The 16,449-nt window shown below is 30.0% G+C and overlaps 1 long non-coding RNA gene across 1 annotated transcript; it reads left to right on the top strand.

Moving 5' to 3' along the window:
* Positions 1-771: 771 nt before the first annotated feature.
* Positions 772-16,444, top strand: LOC147812645 (uncharacterized). Its single transcript, XR_015432912.1, has 5 exons — positions 772-1,079; positions 8,102-8,158; positions 12,983-13,106; positions 14,871-14,950; positions 16,318-16,444. It is a non-coding gene; the product is annotated as an uncharacterized LOC147812645 (long non-coding RNA).
* Positions 16,445-16,449: the final 5 nt, after the last annotated feature.

The raw sequence follows: 16,449 nt of genomic DNA on the forward strand, positions 1-16,449 counted from the left end.
TTTCCATTCTGTTTTTTTTCTATTTTTCCCGATGTGTTTTTCCAATCCTTAGAAGTGTTTATTTTCTATTTCCCATTTCGTATCCATTTGCTATTTTCCATTATTTCAGTGTTTTTTTTCTATTTTTTTCCAGTGGGTTTTTTCCATTCTGTTTTTATTCTATTTTTTCCATTGTGTTTTTCCGATTCTTTGCAGCGTTTATTTTCTATTTCCCAATTGTTATCCATTTGCTATTTTCCATTCGTATTTTTCAATATTTCAGGGTTTTTTCCATTTTTTTCCTTTGGGTTTTTTCCATTGTTTCTTTTTTCTATTTTTTCCATTGTGTTTTTCCAATTCTTTGCAGTGTTTATTTTCTATTTCCCATTTCATATCCATTTACTATTTTCCATTATTTCAGTGTTTTTTTCTATTTTTTTCCAGTGGGTTTTTTCCATTGTGTTCTTCCGATTCTTTGCAGTGTTTATTTTCCATATCCCATTTTTTATTCATTTACTATTTTCCATTATTTCAGTGTTTTTTTTCAAATTTTTTTCCTGTGGGTTTTTTCCATTCTGTTTTTTTCTCTTTTTTTTCCATTGTGTTTTTCCAATTCTTAGCAGTGTTTATTTTCTATATCCTATTTGTTATCCATTTGCTATTTTCCATTATTTCAGTGTTTTTTTTATATTTTTTTCCCAAGGGTTTTTTCCATTCTGTTTTTTTTTTCTTTTTTTTCCATTGTGTTTTTCCAATTCTTAGCAGTGTTTTTATTTTCTATATCCTATTTGTTATCCATTTGCTATTTTCCATTCGTTTTTTCCATTATTTCAGTGTTTTTTTCTTTTTTTTCCTGTGGGTTTTTTTCCATTCTGTTTTTTTTTCTTTTTTTTCCATTCTGTTTTTCCAATTCTTAGCAGTATTTAGTTTCTATTTTCTATTATTAAACTTATTATATTTCAGCTTTTCAGGATTTGCTCAATTACCCCACATAAATGAATAAGTGTGACTTATTGGAATCAGCCAGATTAATTCCAGCATTGCCTGACTCCTTTTCGTGAAGCAGCATAAGGAATGGCAGCTTTTGAAAGATAAAGACTGTAAGTAGAAAGTTCCATCCTTATTTTTCTGTCTTAACTGTTTTATGCATTGTAATTTTTTAATTCTGCGCACCAGTCATGGAACAGTTTTTTTTAATAACTTATTGGAGATTTTAACTCTCTTAAGATCTCCCAAAAGACGCCCTCCTTAAAAGCATTTAACTTCCCTCCCCCCGTCTACTTTTTAAAGAAGAAATTATTTTTAAAAATGATCACAATCAGAACTTTTGAACTCCATTTAAATTCTATTAGTAATTTTTACCATTTTAAATGAATAGCTTCTCCAGTAAAAGATTTGGCTTCTATATTTTATTACTTTAATTTTATTTATTCATGCCAGTGAAAGATTTTAACTTATTACTTATTAATTTATTATTTAACCTAACAATGTTGGTAGGTTATAATACACTATAACGAAATAATTTCCATTTACCTATTTGCAGGTTAACTTCACTCAACTTCTGTTTCAAAACGTTGCCCGTTTTAGAAAATCGTTATCTCGCTCCCGCATCCCAAAAATGTTCGTTAACTCAAACAAAAGTAATGACCAAAATAGATTTTAGATAATTTTTAGCCCAATTTAGAAAGTCATTTGGCCAACAAAAACTTTCGATAAATCACCCAACAAAAAAATCTGACTAAAACAAGTTTTTCAACCAGAAATTGTAATTTTGTCTCTTGAAAATCATGAATTTATCGTAAATTTTCGTAAGCGCATTCGTCTGAAAGAGTTACGTTAGAGCAGTGGCTCCCAAACTTTTTTGACCCATGCACCCCTTTTTATAGTCAAAACTTGCCCACGGACCCCCAAGTGAAAAAACTGCATATATGTACGGTATAAAAATTACAAATTAAAAAAAAAGAAACTTTTTGTTGGAGAACTATTTATTGAAATTATATCTTTTGTTTAAAATAAAATAAAAAATTAATGACTTGGATGAACTTGATAAGATTTTAAGAGTGTATTTATATCCAGCTCAATGTTTGTGAGCACTGATTTCTAATCATATATTTATTATTTTTTTTTGTGATGGGGTTTATTACGGCACTGAAACTGAGAGAACAATATCCTCTTCCCAAGTTTTGTTTATACAGAAAAAGTTTTGCAACAAACGCAGTTTTACGATTTTACTTTTGATTAAAATTAATTGTTCATCTTATAGTTTCAAATTAGTTTCGTTAAGTTTGGCAAATGTACTGAAAATAGCCAGTAAACCTCGGTATCTTTCTACCATTGCCGGAGTACCGTCAGTAGCTACAGAAATGATATTAGTCAAGGGTATAGCTTTTAATTCAGTCAATAGCGTTTCACCTTTCGTATCGCTTTCCAAACATTTAGCAAATAACAATTCCTGGTGAATTTTTTATTCTTTTACAAATCTTACATGAGCTAAAAGTAAAAGTTTCGTTTCCAGGATAAGTGGACTCGTCAAGCTGAATAGAAAATTCAGATATTTTTAAGTACTCACATAAGGAATTTTCTAGACACTGAGATATTTTGTCAGTCCATCTTTGTACATTATTATTGCTCCCTGGAATTCTTTTTACAATATTGAAAGCTGGTTTGTGCAACCCGGCGAGTATTATCTCACTTACAGATAGTAAAATAAGTTCTTAAATATTGTTAGGCTTTCCGGATTTTGCAATCATGTAATATGTAGAAACATGCGAAACTATGAAAAACATGCAATCCATCGTCACCTCGCTTAGATGTTGTCCCAATAAATTGTTGCAGTAACGATGTTTTCAGATATTTTTCTTTGACTGTTTAAAAAATAGTTAAATCTTTATCTTTTTTGTCACTATGGATTTTTATTAATTCTTCGTTAAGCTTGGAATGTTTTATTGAATCACTTGTTATAGTTTTATTACATAGAAGACACATAGGTAAAGTACTATTTCCTGGTGAAGAAATATAGATATACTTCAAATATTCCACACTGTATTTTCGGCGTTTTTGTTTCAACTCATTCATACTGTTATCTCTTACAAAGGGAACAAAAGATATAAGAAAATTTGTAAATCAACTGTTTAATTTGTAACAAACCACTGTTAACAATTATAAGCACCCACCATTATTTATTGTTTACTTAGGATATAAAAATCGCTACTATTTTATTTATCTTAATTTCCATAATAATAAAGACCAATCACAATGTTATTATTTTATATTAAACCTCACGCGGTTCACGTTGTTCAGGGACCCCTAAATCAGTTTTTTTTCACGGATCCCCTGACTGGTACCACGGACCCCTGGGGTTCCATATGGACTACTTTGGGAAACGCTGCGTTAGAAAGTTATAAATCTAAGTTGAAAATTTTTGAAGATGTTCATCAATGATATTGTATTTTAAAAAAGTTCATTACAAATTAGCTATAAGAAAGTACATTTTACGCGTACTCTACGCGTGCATTTGTGGTGCTGGGCTATGGGTTTTAGCCAAACTCAGCCAAAATTTTTTCCCCCGGACTGTTAAAAAAGTTATTGGGAAACTTTATCTGATTTCTGAACAAATAATCACAAGTTTGAATTTGAGCTCGGAATGTTTGTATAATTTAGTAACTCGTTCGTCCAAAACAATATTTTCGTTAGCCCACCCACCAAAATAAGTTACGTCTTAAAAACGTTTTAGCCAATTTCTGGCAAACAAAGTTTGAATTTTGCCTTGAACGTTAACTTATTGTAAGCCCATTTAAACCTAAATTTTACCCATTCTCCAAAACTTGAATTTTGCCTCGAAAACTAAGCCCTATATTTGGACGTTGTTTAGCTCTCATTTGTCCACCGAATATCTACTCTCACATCCCTCCTATAAAAAGTCTTACTCAAAGAGAATGTAACTACAATTTATTATGAAAACACAAATTTAAATTTTGCCATTAGCCTACTTGTAGTAACTTATTATCCTATCAAAACTTATCATTAGCTTCCCCATTATTAAACTAATAAAGTATTAACCGAAAAAAGTTTTGCGATTTTTTTTTTGCCTTATAACATGTTTAAATATTGCATCGGAATTCAAATTCATTATAGAAAATCGTTAACCAAACCTTTATCTCTCCAAAAATACTTTTGACCGGGCCCATCCTCTCACAGAAATTCCATCCTGCTTGTGGGGCAAAGGTCATATCAACGGATATAATCCATCAATGTGTCAAAGGGGGAAATGTATTGTTACCCAGGTTAAAATGTTTGATTGTTTTCCATTGATGGACCAACATAATTATGATGGCAACCATCCATAATTCCATCGTGAAACATATTTTTGATGGTAACCAACAAAAGTAACCATCATCCTAATGTATGAATTCGGACTGATTTATGATGGTCCAACATAAGAATAGCAACTTGTTTCGATTGTTTTTTATGCTGAACCATCACGAATTTCCATCATAGTTTCTTAGAAATCAAATGTTGGAAAGATCATGAAAAATCATCATTCTAATGTAGAAATTTGGACTGATTTATGATGGTCCAACATAAAAAAACAAACAAATTGTTCTGATGGTATATTCCCGCGAACCAACAAGAATTCTAATTAAAGCATCATGTAAATGTTTAGTTGGAACCATCATGAACCATCAAAGACCATCATGAATTGTTGGTCCATAAGAGTTAAGCCTCTCTTGATAGTTAACCATCATAGTATTAAAGTAGCATTTTCTATCATGGAATGTTTGGAAGGAAGTTTGTTAGCATATCAGAAACAAGGAAGAATCAATGAAAATGTTGGATGATAATGACCATCAAATGATGTCGACCATCATGAATAACACTGAAACTAGCAAAAATCATCAAAATGATTTGATGGGACCATCAAGAATTTTGACTTAGGGTATGAAGGACATGGGGATTTTTGAAGGACAGACTCCCGAATATTGACTAATGTTCGTCTCTAAACATTTGGCGAATGAATCAGGTTTAAAATTAGAGTTCTAGCAACCCTATATAGCTATAGCAACCCTTAAAGATTATACCACCACGTGTAGTCAATATTAGTAACCTCGTGTAGTTAATATTGTAATAAAATAGAGTAGATAACTTTCCATAATTCGAAGTTCGACAAAAAATTCTAGAACATATTAAACATCTCTAATACTTCGATTCGAACTTAAAAACTAATTGAGTCTCGCAGTGAACTGATCGTTAAGACACGGTTCCCAACAGATCACTGAAGTCAAGCTTCACTTGCTGCGGTCAATGTGCGGGTGGGTGACCACTTGGATTAGTCTGTGTAGGGACCGAAGGGTGTGCGTTATGGGTCCTCGTTAAACTGTTCCACCGTAAAGTGCTCGACTTCGAGTGCAGGTCGTCGGGCCACCGAAGCGGGGGTGCCATCCCCTCGACAGAGGATCAAAATTGTGATGGCATGTCTTCAGATCATCCTTAGGGATGCTTCCCAAACCGTCGCTAATTGCCCATTGTGCAAATTCTAGTTCGACGTAAATGAACTACAACAACAACAATAAAAAAATAGAGACCGCTTGTATTTGTATCCATAAAAAATAGCTGCAATAATTTACATAATGAATGAACCACCATCAAAGTCATCCCTGGTCAAAATTCTTGATGGTTCCATCAAAACAATTTGATGGCTTGTGTTGGTTTTGGTGCGATTCATGATGGTCCAACATCATTTGACGGTCACCATCATTCAACTTTTTCAAATATGTGTTCATGGTTTTTCATATGCCAACAAACTTCCATTTTTTCATGACGGAAAATGCTACTTTAATGCTTTGATGGTTAACCATGAAGAGAAGTTTGATTCTCATTGACCTACCATCCGTGATGATCCATGATATTTCCAATTATATATTTTTATGATGGTTTAGTGGGAATTCTTGTTGGTTCTCAGGAATCAAAACAGTTTTTTTTAATTGTGACCCATCATAAATTAGTCAGAATTCTTACATTGGGATGATGGTTGTTCATAATAGTTTCAACATTTGATTTCTAGGACACTGTGATGGAAATTCATGATGGTCCATAATTTCTATGATGATTTAACGAAAATTCTTGTTGGTTCAGGAGGAATATACTATCTTAACAATTTTCTTTTCATGTTGGGCCATCGTATATAAGCCCGACTTTTTACATTGGTTACTTAAAACTATAGGTACTATAGGTTACTATAAAAGAAGGTACTATGTAGTAGGTTACTATAAAAAAAATAATGGTTCATGATGGAAGTATTAATGCGTATCATCAAGACTATGTTGATCCATCAATGGAGAGCTATTAAAAATTTCGACTTGGGGAAGGTTGAACTTAGTAGTTTCGCAGCTATCGTTTCTTATGATTTTGAAATGATTGGTTACTATCAAAAACCAAAAGAATAAATAAAGAAAAACAATTAAAAATAATGAAAAATATGACAGTCGAAGCTTACGTAGTCAGGGGGTACCAGCCCCGGAAGTCGTAATTGCAAAACCTTTTCGATCGACAAATGTCTCAGTTGCTCACTCTGAACCCAACTCCCTGGATTTTGCCAAAGTCCAGGTAGAGAAAATACAATAAAATTACAAAAACAAAATACAAAAGTATAAAATCTAAACTAATACATAAGAATGCAATGCACAAAAACTTACTTGAAAATAAATCCCAAAACCAAAGTACACAACTGACTACCAAGCATCAACTAATTTGAAATAAACGAAAAAACAACGCTCCCAAATTTAATGCGTAGAAGGAATTAAAAAGTCGCCCTCATTATTGAGAAACGAAACTAATAGTTTTCAATCTTTTTTCTTTAATTTTAAATTAAATATTTCAGAAATTAAAAGTAAAACCAAATTTTACTATAATCAATAATTTTTTATTATAAAGGAAATCAAATGTTAATTTTCCAAATTTTTCAAAAAATTACTTGTTGCCTCTTGAAAGCTCCCAACATGATTGCAAATTTTATTAATTTTATTAGATTGAGAAAAAACTAAACTTTTGAAAATTTTACTGCACAAATTAGTTTTAAAATTACTGAAAAAAAAAACGAACTTTAAAGCCTACCTTTTATCATAAGCACCAATTTTAATTTATTTATTAACAATATCGAATTTAAAATCTAAATATTCAACATTTAAGCAATTTTCAGTAGTCTGCTTCAAAACCAAATCCTTAAGATATATATTAAAAATGAAATCATAATTATCATAATTAAATAAAATTAAATCATTAATATACCTAAAAGTTTTAAAATCATTAAACTCAAAAAATTTGGCTTCAAAAAAAGTAAAAAAATATTAGCAAAAGCTCCAGAAAAAGAATTACCTTGTGAAATCCCTATATTTTGTTTATAAAAATCAAGGCGATTAAAGGAACATTTTCAAAAAGATTAAATTTACAAATATCTAACCAATAAGATTTATTAATATTTTCATTAAACAAATATTTATCATAAATGCAACTACAAATATCAAATATTTATGCATGAGGTATACTGATACATTTAAAAAAAGTAGCTGTAGTTAATATTTGTAACAAAGTATAATTGTAAGTGTCGTAAACTACAAAAATAATGTAGTTTTCCCAATTACTAATTGAATGATTGCAAAGATATTGACACGAAAATTGCAATGAAGAGAAAAACACGCATCAGATTTTAAGTAAACTCGCTATTAAATTGAATGTAAGAATATGTAAAATAGAAAACAAATAAATGGAGCTGAAAAGTTCCTATTTTGACTTAAATGATAGGTAAACTCTCCTTAAATGGTTGTTTACTTAAAAATTTTACAGATATTTAATTTAATTACAGAAACTTAAATAATAGAAAAAATCATTTGTCTCTGTGCTGTTACAATCTACGCTCTTTTATATAAATATATATATGTTGTTTTGTTGAAGTCCTTAGCTCGGGTCCTGTTTATGGTATTTTTGTGGACTCACAATTTAACAACGTCAGGTTATATCGCAAATTTTTGTTTAGATAAAAGGGGTTGTTACCTCAAGTATTGATTGTATATGTTTATATATGTATATTTATATATATTTATAAATAGAAAAAATTTTCTCTTTTCAGGGTGATCTTAACTATGAATCCATTTTAGAACTGACCGGAACAATTATTCATGAATGGGTAAGATCTTGTGATTCTTCTGCTAATTCGCTGGATTCCGTGAATCTCAAAACAGCTGATTCGTGGATTTCCACGACTGAATAATTTATATTCCAACAAAATTTTCTCAGAGTTCCCCTAATCTAAAATTATGCGAAATCTCGTTAATGAGATATTTAACTACCCCTAACTAGTACCTTCTTTTTTTTCTATCAAATTCTCAATCATGCACAATAACTCAACGTTGTAAAAGATTTTAGTTTTCTTCCCATATAATGATATTCTATCCAAAGTTGCTTAAATAACTAATATTTAGAGAGTTATTTATATTTTTAAATCTACTGTCAAACGAAATTGGATAGACTATTCAGGAGTCTGTCCAGTGTAAATTTACTACCATTTAGCGGAACCTTCATAAATTCAACTTTAGGGAAAATGCTAGTTTCACAAATAAAAAAGCAAGTTCTCATGAAAAGCCCGTTCTCTTTGCAATCTATGGAGAGAAAAAAAGGAGCTTTTCTGCCAGTTGTCTTCGTAAAGGTATATGAAAAGGTAGCACGAGTTTGGTCGTGTTTGGCACGTGTTTGGTCAGTGCTATGTGGTAAGCCTAACAAACAGGTCACTTACGCCATGTCGAAGTGATTTTTTTTTTGCACTGTGTTTTTTTAAAATGAAACGATGAGGCTCTCCCTATAAAATTTCGAATTCGAACATTATCTTAAACACTATTGTAAATTAATTCTAACAGAGCTTTATTTTTTTATGAACCATTTTTTTTTTCTCTGTGAAACTTTTTTCTGGATGACCCAATTGAAAACGTTCTCATAATGAAAATAATTTTTAGTGCTAGTACTGTTAAATGCGTGTTTTTATTAAATTGAAGTTGAAATTTAACTATGGACAAAGATTTTTATGGATTTTGAAATTTTGATACAATTTTTTGCCCAAAATTTTACAATAGCAGAATTATCTTTGAATATAAGGGGAAATATATATAGAAATTTACCAGTCATAAATGAGTTTTATTTGTAGTGACAAATTTTGAAAATATTTCCTTACTTTACCATATTTTTGTGTTTTTAATTAATTTTACCAATTGTGTCTAAATTTTCTCAAAATAGGTACTTCCAGAAAAAACCTAGACAGACCCCTGAAATAGGCATTTTTGTAATATTATGATCATTCCTAAGGATTCTGAATTAGAAAAGTTCTTATTGATCTAGGAAGAACAGATTTCCTTGTTTATCCAATAATTAATCTCTTTCGAATAATATTGGTTTCATTTTTGTCATTTTGCAATGAGTTCATGAAATCTAGTTACCAAATTTTAATTTAAAAAATAGTTTTAAAAGTTTTTCAAAGTTCAAGTTTTATAATTACTTACAACGTCTGTGGCAGAATTTTTTGGGCTTTCTGCTACAAACCTCTCTAGTACTAATATCTTTCTGCAAGATACTTTTAATAATAACTAATATACATCTAACTAACTTAATTTAAGGTAACAAAAACGTTGTGTTTACAAAAAAACTATTTAAATAAAACTGTATTTTAAATGAATATGTGATATTTTTTTAATTCTAATATCATGGGCGAGATTCTCACATTTTATTAAACAAGAAAACGCATTATTTCCTTTTTCGCAAATCATCGCATTAAAAAAAATGAAAAATCATGCAATCTGTATCAGTAACAGCCGAAAAAAAGTTCGATGGCGAAATCACGCGATTTACTGCTTGGATTAACGAGAATATCGGCGCAAAACGACCGATTTCTTGAATCCGCAATTCGAATTTCGGGTGGCTTAATAATATCGGTATATTTCAAAAATTCATGAGAATATAAATAATAGCTGAGCAATAAAAGACATTGAGATTTCGAAAAAACGAAGCAGAAATTTGTTGCAATAACTGACTCAAAGACCGATTGAAATAATTCCATGGATTAACGAGAATATCAGCGCAAAATGAGGGCGTCAAAGAATGATTTCTGGAGAGGAAAGAAATCTTTCTGCAAATCATTATTCTACATTTTTCATTCTTCTCAAATAAGAATAGAAAAATCATGAACATTTCTTCCCCCCCCCCCCGATGTGCGAAAAAGGTATCTTTTAATTGTAATTTTAGAGATAAAAAAAATTCGGCTGAAAACCAATTTTGTTGCAATGTCTGGCCGAAGCCAGTCATTACGGACTTTTTTTTTACAATCCAAAATGAGAATAGAAAACGATTATTTCTTTCCACCTCTCTGATGTGCAAGAAATAAATCTTCGGAAAAAAAAAACTTCGAAAAATTATTCCGAAAGGAAAACTACTTTCTTTCACCATCTTTCTACAAAAACTCGGTACCTTTCTGCGACTCCAAAATGTAGCTTCCGCGTCACTAACAGCATATTTTATCATATTTAGTCACTGTGCAATCCTTGACTACGAGAGTGCTTTCGCGTATTAAAATATACTCTTTTTTTTCTGCTCTATATTTAAGCAAACTTATGCATAAGGATAATTACTAGTTAGTTTGCGCTTTAAAAGCTATCAAAGATTTTTGGCTGCCAAAATTATTTATATTAATATATTTGGTTAGATTCAAGAATAATTCCATATTTAATTATAAAAGAATAGGTTTTTACTTTGTTTTGATTCTTTTTATTACACTTTCTTATTACGTATTTTTACTTATACACTTTTTTGTTATTATTATTTTATTGTTTGATAAATTTAAAGTGTTTAGAATGTTTATTTTGGAAATAGCTTTTCATTATAACGGCGTTAAAGTATTTGCGCATTTTGCATCGAGCGTTGATACATCGACCGGATAATCCCAAAGTGGGTCAACGGGATAGTACAGGATTCCCGTCAATGGGTCAGGGAGAACAGGAAAAACCTGCAATTGTCAGGGAAAGTTGCAATTTCTTTACAAAAAAGCTGGAATATTCCTATATCAGTCTTAAAATTGTCAGTAACTGTTATCAGTTATTGAGATTTGAGTTAAATAATGCTTTTATAACTTCGATTACAATTATTTGTTATAAAAATTTCACATTTTAACTGAAATGTTCCCTTTCTCATTTAATAATATTTTTTTACACAGAAAATCTAAAATTTCACATTACAGATAAAAGTTTTCTGATGAAAATATGGTCTCAATTTTCATTGAAATTTACCTGAAAAAAGTCAGGGAATATTTTTTCTCTCTGAAATTGAGTAGGAACCTTGTAATCCCAAAGTACAGGTCGGCAAGATAATTTCAAAGTATTCTATTTTTAATACCTTTGTTTTCAAGGAAAATTGTTGCAGAAACCCTATAATTGATTAGTTTCTTATTACGTTATAAAATGATTGTGGAAACCAAAATTGATTGTTCCATGTAAGTTGCAGTTTATCAATGCACTGATTGGTGAAAAACATTATTAAACAAGCTGAACAAATTTCATTTCGTCAATGTCTAGCACCCAAAATTTTTTTTTTAAATTTCTGCCCTGAATAAACAAGACATACGGGTATTTTTGGGATTACATAGTTTGTACCCTTTATAAGGGTATTTCAAACATTTTTGGTACTCAAACTATTTTACTACATTCGACACTGTAGTTTATGTAAACCATAGTTTTGTAGTACAATTTTTTACCTCCAAATTTCTCATTTTTCACGAATCCAGTTATATGATAATGTGGAATAATTGTTTTTATTATTTATTTTTGACGTCACATTTTAAAGTTTGAATAAAGATACCTATAAAATCAAGCCAATTAGAAAGGAAATCAACACTCCCAAGCGAGGATGCTTCAATGTACCTGAGGTGACTGATTATGAGTTGAAATAAAAAGTTTAGCATTTAAAAGTCACAAAAATAAAATCTTCTTTTGTTTTTGAAATTTAATGGTTTTTCAATTCCGACTGTTCCGATCGCCATTAGTAACCGCATGTGGTTTCAGCATGATGAGGCGCCAGCCCACTTCAGTTGCTCGAAAAGCCTAAGCTGCTTCACGGAAGCTGTCAAGCATATATCGCCATTTTGCATCTATCGCATTCACGCATATATTGCTGGTAAACGCAAATTTGAACAGCTATTGTAAACCTTACACATGGCAAAGACGCTTTCAATAAACAATTTGTTTTTCATTTCGTCTCTTATTTTTGGTGTTTGCACCTCAACGCGTCACTTGCGCCCATACATTCCTATACAATAAATGATTCTTACAATGTCCTGTGCCTATCCTTAAAGTTTGTGCTATGAATAAGGGACCACCCTGTATACTGGGTGCTTGTACTAACCACCCTTAGTATAGAGTTTTTAGTAGCCTTGTCAAGAAAAAAAGCAATAACTTAACAAATTGGGAGATGCAAATTACTCTTAATTTGGAGATAATTTAATATTAAGAGAATAGAGAAATGCATCATCAAACTCCATCGAATTTTTTACAAAGACAGAAAAATAAAAAAACAAAACCAGTTTGATTATCTGATATAAGTTGGAAATATTCACAAAAATCACGTTTCACCTCCTATCTATCTTCTTTGGCAATCAAGCAGGTTTAGATTCTTTAAGCCTCGCTTTCCTTTTCAAAGTGATTCGCTGGACTTGGATAGTGTATTTTAATTCTTTATTCGCTAAAATATTTCTTGACGAGCACCAGTTCGTTATTATTATTTATTTTTGCTTCAATGTTGACAAAGATTTCAAAATATATATTTAGAGTGATAATTACAGAACACCTTTCAAAATTAATTAACAAACAGTTACGCATACAGATTATTCCATAACGATTACCTTTTATATATTTTTTCCATAATTCTTCTTAAAATTCAAACAAAATGGTATATAACATTGATATAACAAATATTTCAGAGGAGAGAAAAAAATCTATCAAAATTGAAGATGGTACTTACTGAAAAATCAAAACATGCTTGAATGCCGCAGGAAAGAATGAGTAGTTTGAATGTGATTTAGAAAATCTTCCTAGTTCAATCAGGTACTGGTTTTCATGTTTTTCATCTTACTTTTGATTCGACAGCTTTTATCGTATGATTTCTTTCTTCCTCACTTAAATAATAATATGACTTCACTAATAAGAAAACATATTTGCTTCAATTTGAGCAAAAAAAGTTTTCAATCAATATTAAAGGTCAAAACATATTTGAATGCCGTAAAAGAAAGAGTAGTTTAAATGTGATTTAGAAACTCTTAGTTTAACGTACTGATTTCAATCCCATCTTCTTTACTTTTGATTCGACATTTTCTGATCGTATATTTTCTTTCTTTCTCGCTTAAATCATAATGTGAGTTCACTAATAAGCATACATATTTACTTCACGTTGGACAAAAAAGTTTAAGGTCAATATTAAAGGAAATCTACAACTCAATAACTCTTTTATAAAAAAATGTTTTACAACGTTAGTATCTTTAAAAAGAAATAATTAACTAATATATATTTAATTAGTTCTGCAAGTATATATATATATATATATATATATATATATATATATATATATATATATATATATATATATATTCAAGCTTTTCCTACATAAATTAGTACTATTTCTCCATTAATTTAGCTTTTCATAACTTAATATTTCAGTTACTGTTGATTTTAAATTATTTAGTTTCATAGATTCACGTCCTAAAAACATTGCTATAAATAAAATAAGTATAAATTAATTTTAAAACTTGTAGTTTATTATTCAAGGTTTAAGAGAAACATATTTTGACCATGTCTTTTTTATCACTATCATTGGAAGTAAAATTTAAATTTTTGTGGAAAAAGGTAGGTTAAAAATTATTTTGACTGTTACTTCTTTTCTAGTTGGTTAGCTAAAGAAAATTTTTGTTGGCTCCATATTTCCTATAATGGTGTAAACATTTGTGGCAAAATTTAAGATTGTGCTTTCCAAGCAATGAATTAGCTAAACTCTATTTTACCCAATTTATTTTTGGTGGGTGAGCTAAAGTATTCTAACGATTTTCCTCGATATGTTAATGTTACAGACTAAAGCATATTTGCGCACATGTTAGACTAAAACATATTTTGGCTCGTGTATTTTTAGATTGACTCTTTTTGCTCATTCAAAATCTGTTAGGGCTTAAAATTGAACTTGTGGTCCTACATGTCAAAAATTAATTGAAATTTGGTCGGAGGTGACTGTTTTTTTCGTATGTGAGCTATCGACAAAATATCTCGAACTATTGTGAATTCTTTATTTCTTACAATAAACTTTTTTCTATCAACTTTCAAGGTTCAATGTAAGCTGAAACTTATTTCCATAACTCTTTTTCGATAATTTAAGTAACGGAATGTTTTTTCAGGCTAGCGTATGCTAGTGATTTCCAACAATGTGCTAAAATGGGTAACCTATTGCAAAGTTTCAATCTTGCATTCTCGCGCTGTAGTGAAAACACTGGATTACCATATCGATAATCTTTAGGTAAAATAAAAGTTAAAAACACACATTGGTTTTTAAATAAAATAATTTTTATTCTTTATTATAAAAAGAAACAGTTGAACTTTGTGCTTTTATTTTATTATTATTTTAAGTGATAAAATATTCCGAGACATTACAGCGATTTCATGCAATTTTATTCCGTCAATGCAAGTTATTGTTTACAGTTATTGTTACAAGTATTACAATTATCGTTACAAGTATGTGTTATAGCTATTGTTACAAGTATTGTTAATGCAAGGTATTGTTAATGCAAGTAATGCATTTCCGAGCGTTAATCTAAGGAATCTTTCCAGGTTTTAGAAAGATTTCATAAAATGATCAGCAACAGTGACTATTGCTTATCTATCACACAGAAAAGGGATAAATCACACAGGTATGTGCATTTCTTCAAACTTTTACACAGCAATTAATAAAAAGACTTTAAGCTACAGGAGATTTAAAGTGCACCTTGCTGCAAATACACGCTAGTTGTTTTGTTTTCTGTCAGAATCGAACTTACGGCCCCCAGTTTTCTATCAGAGTGTGTTATTTTCCATTCGCAGTGTTCTGCAGTACATCTCAAAATGGGATTTTTCCTTTCTGGTAGATTAGCTTGCAAATCCAGCAGACGAAGCTAAAATTTTAAGAGAAAAAAAATAAAACACTAAATTTAAAAATATCAAGCATTGAATATTTATTTAAAACTTTGATTATTTACTTTGAAAGTATCACGAAATTATATCCTTTGTAATAAAATTCAATAGGTGGATATCCCCATCAATACCAGGGCGAAAAAAGTAGGTACTTCAAAAACACAAGAATCAAAAGATGTAACAGAGGGAAGGTGATTAGCTAAAAGAGTTTAATTTATAACCACTCAAGTAAAAATTTTATTCTTTCTCTTTTCAAAAAATTATATATATGGTACAAAATCCTTAAGCTTTTTTTCCTCCAAAATCCTTAAGTTCTCTAAGGAGTGAACATTCAGGCAAATTCAGTTACGAAAATATATCAAATTCAATGGTTTTAATTTTCATGCATCTCACAGGCTTATGTGAAGCCAACAGGAAATGTTCCTATTTTTTTACCAGCTTTGCTCTTCATTCACCAAAAGCACCATTTTGAATGGACCATAGTATTGTTTAGTTTTTAATCATTTGCTAATTCATGTAAATAATGATGCATCAAAAACATACACATCAGTCTATAATCAAGAAATTTCTATAAAAATTTAATTCATTGTTTTACAATATTTGAAACATGAAATTTTAATACCGTAACAATATTGCTTGTATTAAACTTTAAACATTCTACAATGTAATGGTTTCAATTGAGCTGAAAGTAGCTGATTATTAATTCATAATTATTTCTGCATCGCAAGTTTGTTAACAGACAATTATATTTTTATCTCTTACATTGTTGCAGAAAAATGCTGTCTCAGATGAGTAACTAAGCAAACGTTTCACAAACACATTAAATAACAGTACTTATTAGTTATACTCAGACAATACGTTTTAACAGAGACGTCAACTACTACGTGCGAGCTACTCATTGTCCATAATGATCACAACTCATAATATTTACTGACTTTATTATTAAATACATGATCGTTAAATTAATTCCAAAATGTTTTGATTAAGCGGTCAAGATTATTAAGTACAAGATTATTAAGTTATTTTTTAGTTTTAATTTTATATATTTTTATCATTTGTCTTATTCTATGTTTAAAATCACTATATAAATGTTTGTTATTCTGTTTAGTTTTAGCAAGTGTTGCTATTTATAAATCAAGAGATCAACATTGGAATTTATTAGCTACGAAAGACCACAAGGACGTTAATCTCAGTTCTTTAAGGTTACTTCTTATTGCAGATGGATCAAACCCTTGTAAGT

The sequence above is a fragment of the Parasteatoda tepidariorum genome, chromosome 4, assembly GCF_982258835.1.
Source record: "Parasteatoda tepidariorum strain Cologne lab strain chromosome 4, Ptep-v5.0, whole genome shotgun sequence".
Lineage (NCBI taxonomy): Eukaryota > Metazoa > Arthropoda > Arachnida > Araneae > Theridiidae > Parasteatoda > Parasteatoda tepidariorum.